Genomic DNA, 4227 nt, shown 5'->3' with positions numbered 1-4227 from the left:
GGCCCTCATGGGAGCTGAATAAACAGATGCCAAATAATCTGTTTTTACCTTAGGGAGCACAAAAGTAGATGGATCTGGGAAAAACACTGGAGCTGTGCACACCTTTTCATCCCCTCCTTGGGAATTATTTGGATTAGGCTCGAACCCTTAAGTGTATTTTAAGAAAGTTGCCTTCCAATACCCAAACTTCACTCAATAACCCTTTTTCATGCAGGTAACGAGAGACCATCCCATCTGAACACCCCTGTCTGCTTTATTGCAAAGCTCTTTGGTCAGCCTCAGCCGGTGGCAGGATGAACTGTTGACTACTTACTTTGGCAAAACCAGTTTTTGTGGCTTGACCTGCTTTCCTTACCTCGCGTCTTGCTGTGAGTTGAGGGTCCTGGCTCGGTATGTGAGCAGTTATCATCGCAGTTTTACCCAGTCCACGCCCAGCCATGGCAGAAACGCGCGCACAGGTATAGATCAGGAAAGGCTTCTGGAGTTAAATTAAGCTTTTGAAATATGGAAATGAGGACATGGCTGGGTCACGCGTTTAGTGGCGGATGGTACGCAGGGGAAACGAGTGGAACAAGTGTTTTATGTGCCCTGTCTGTGTCCTCCTTAACCAAGCCCTGGGCTTCAGGGCTGCTCAGTGACACTGACCCACGCAGTCCTTACGGATGCTCGACAATATTTAATTTCAAAGGGTAGCAATCCACCCTTTTCTCCGGGTGGATATTTTTCCTTGTGTCACCGTCCTCACAACAATTCCATCTAGGCAAATATAACATATGGCTTATGAGTGTCCTGGAAGGACTCAGAGGTGGAGAGTTAGAGCTAAAGAAAGTTCATGGTTAACCCCATGCACCACTGGGTAGCTTTGCCAGGGATAATTCACAGCACAAGATGAAAAAGCTGGGAGGAGAGTTTAAGGGTCCTGCAGAGAGCACCACCTTAGACAGCTATCCTCCCAAGATGCTTGCATTGCTGTTCCCAAGGATTCCCATGGAAGATAATCACATGCTCTTTTTATGTCCTTGTAATCATGAACTTATTATGCTTACCTGCCCACTTCTAAGGAGAAAAGTAATTAGTCACCCCACACAAATCTTTTGGGACTGTACATATACTCTGGTATGTATTCCAGCTCTATCTGGGACTGTTTAGTTTGAGGAAGAGGAGACTGAGGGGAGACCTCATCACACTCTATAACTGCTTGAAAGGACGTTGTGGAGAGGTTGGTGCTGGTCTCTTCTCACAGGTAATTAGCGATAGAACAAGAGGGAATGGCTTCAAGCTGCAACAGAGTAGGTTTAGACTGGACATTAGGAAACAATTCTTCACAGAAAGAGTGATCAGACACTGGAACAGGCTGCCCAGGGAGGTGGTTGAGTCACCATCCTTGGATGAGTTGAAGAGTCATTTAGATGTGGTGTTGGGGGATACGGTGTAGGGAAAAAATTTGTGAGTAGGGTTGATGGTTGGACTCGATGATCCCAAGGGTCTTTTCCAACCTGAATGATTCTATGTTCTATGATACCAGGGAACAAAGACGTACAGCTCTGCTCTGTGCGCGGTTATTAACAGATGCTGCCATTTGCAGAAACTGGGTGCAAGGCCTTTCACGTGCTTAATGCCAGCCACATCTCCAGCAACATTTGCTGCCAGGATTAATAAAGCCCAGAATTGCAAGCCCAGGTTAGGAGAGCTTCATGCCTGCAAAGCTGAAAGCATGAGCTTGCCTCCCCAGAGCTCAGAGCCTGCTCACAAAACTCCCTTGTTTCAGATAGGAGCCTCTCCAGTCTCTCAGAAAAAAAAAAAAAAAAAAGAAGGAAAAAAAAAAACAGGGCTGGTTATTGCTGGGTCCATGTTCTGACCTTAAAAGGTCGAAGTGAAACCAATCCAAGATATGGGGGGGCACCGAAGTGGTAGCTGAAGGGCATTTTTTGTTCATTCTACAGTTAATACCATTGTGCTAAAATTGCACATGGGGAGGAGGGTGGCTTAATTTAAGGTTTATTCTGCAAAGAAGAATTATTTACCAAGTGCTGGAAAACAGCAAATAGCAGACATTCTAGAAAATAGGCTTTGTTTCCATGCTCAGGAGTACTTGACTGGTAGTGTAAGTATTGTGAAGGAAACCTAGGTCCATGGCAGGTAAACATTTGCCTTTGATTCTGTATTTCTCTTGGAGTCTACAAACCCCAGCATTTACACTTAAATGGATGTGCTGAAAGCTATGTTTGGGAAGAGAATCTCATCCCCTCCTGCATGTACTTTTAACACGGGATAATTGTTTGACTGCAGCTTTACAAAGTACGGCTGGAGGGATGGTTTTTACGGGAGGAGTTACGTGGCGCTGATGATAACTGCCTGATTCAGCTCCACTGAAGGCAGTGGCAGCAGGATCGGACCATCCAGAAGAGACCTTTTATTTTAAATAGCCATAACATACCCTCAGTGGCCTATGGCAAATTCCTGCCTCCTGATTTCACACAGCGGAGAGGTCCCACTGATGACATGGAGAACACACATGTATGCTATGACCATGCGTGTCTTCAGGGTCACACGTGTTTAACGTGGGCGTGAATCTCTGCAAAGTTATGGGCCTCGCTTCAAAAAGGTTTTCAATTGCCCTACATTTCTAGGGGAACAAAGAGCAAGATCCTCAACAGCATCCAGACACCTTAGCTTCTTATACATCCCAACTCGGCAGCACTGTCTGGCATTTTAAGTATTTTATCACTTTTTTTTTTAAACAGGGAGCTGGAGGGTTTATGAAGAAGATGTTTTGGTGACAGGTGATATTTTTTCAATGCCATTGCATTTGTCTTGGTCAGACCTATCACAGAGTCTTGGCTCTTCCTTTATTTTTTGCTTTCTGCTTCTTCTCTCCCACCAGATCTGTTCCTCCTATACAAGGTAGTCCAAAACTCATTGAGGAGTGACAGAATTACCCTAACCGCATGACCCATATGCATTACCTTGCATATAACTGCTGCTCCTCGTACCGAAGCCATCGCCACGCTACCAGTATTTAGTTTATTACTGCATAAAATGCTCTGGATAACTGTGACATTGAAAAGCTGCTTATAAATCGGTTCCCTCTCAGCTCTAAAGAGATTTGTGTCTTTGACGTTTCTGAGTCTAAGGAGGTAACAAACGTGAAAGCTCTCTGACAAGACTTGATCAAAGGCTTGGGAGTCTGAATTTTGGCCCTTCTCCTCTCTCGGGGTTGCAGGCAAACCAGGATAAGCCTTTGTCTTCTTGAAAGAAAGATGGATAGCTGTCTTGCTTTAACAACCCGGGAGGGTGCAAAGCAGAGGTGATTTTCACCTTGCTGTAGCAAGTCAAGGTCAACTCTGTCCCCTCTGCAGCTGGACTTTACCTCCACTAGTAACAGGATGAGGAAGGCACTCTTTGAGACAGGCCCCCAGAGCCTGCTGCCTTCTGCTTTCTGAAGAATACTATGAGTGGAAAGGACTTTGTGTCAGCAGAATCACGGCCGGAGCTATACTTGACCATAGGATCTGGTATACCAGAAAGCGGTGGAAGCTTGCAGTAACTTACTTTGCTGCACACAATTACTCCAAAAGGGCTTTGAACTTTTAACAACGCCACTACATTATACAGAATTTTCTCATACTCATTTTCCAAGTATCAGGGGGAGATAATCACTGAGGAACAGGAGATCTTGAAAAAAGATAATCACCCAGGTAACAAATGATATATTGCAACTTTTGATATAGTTAGTGCATCTGTGTAATCATGTCTGGTCTTACATGCTAATTCTCATTAGTATCCTTCACAGTCATTTGTAAGGATGGAGAAGAGCGTTGGCCTTCCCTTACAGCAGAAGAAATCGCAGGCCAAGGAGATACCCAGGTGTCAGGGGGAGAATTCAGACTCAGGAGCACTTGGGAGCTGTCTAGGACAGGAAAATAACATCCACTTGAGCTTAATTCCCCATGCTTATTTACATGTGTCTAACTGCTTGGCAGTAGGGGGTGTTTAAATCACCTAAGTTCCTCTGTTGCCCTGTAATTTACTATCAGAAAGGACAGAAATAAATTCTAACATGTTTGTGAGACATACTGGAATTACTTCAAACTTAGGAGAATTTTGGAGTAAAGTTAAATGCTTCAAGCCTAAATACCACACTGCTTATTCTCTTCTCAGTTGATGTCAGCATGGATTAAAATGAAATGCTGCTGTGAAGCTGCCCCATCAAACTGTACGTGGTTG

This window comes from Numenius arquata, chromosome 7 (assembly GCF_964106895.1).
Source record: "Numenius arquata chromosome 7, bNumArq3.hap1.1, whole genome shotgun sequence".
Classification (NCBI taxonomy): domain Eukaryota; kingdom Metazoa; phylum Chordata; class Aves; order Charadriiformes; family Scolopacidae; genus Numenius; species Numenius arquata.
Note: the sequence above shows the minus strand (reverse complement) of the source record.